Source organism: Stomoxys calcitrans, chromosome 5 (assembly GCF_963082655.1).
Source record: "Stomoxys calcitrans chromosome 5, idStoCalc2.1, whole genome shotgun sequence".
Taxonomy (NCBI): domain Eukaryota; kingdom Metazoa; phylum Arthropoda; class Insecta; order Diptera; family Muscidae; genus Stomoxys; species Stomoxys calcitrans.
In genome coordinates, this window is record NC_081556.1 from 161,725,711 (window position 1) to 161,726,008 (window position 298).

Consider the following 298-nt stretch of genomic DNA (forward strand, 5'->3'; position numbering starts at 1 on the left):
AGGAGATCGGTTTATATGGGAGATATATCAGGTTATAGACCGACATGGCTAGATCGGACGGACATGGCTAGATCGACTCCGAACGTCGTGACTACCAAGAATATATATATATATATATATACTTTATGGGGTCTTAGACAAATATTTCGAGGTGTTACAAACGGAATGACTAGGTTAGTATACCCCCAAAAAATTAATCAATCATTTTTTAATTCGACCAATAAAAAAAAAATAATTGATTATTTCAAAAGTTTTTTAATCATTTTATTTTATTTGACTAAAATGTATAGTTGAAAAT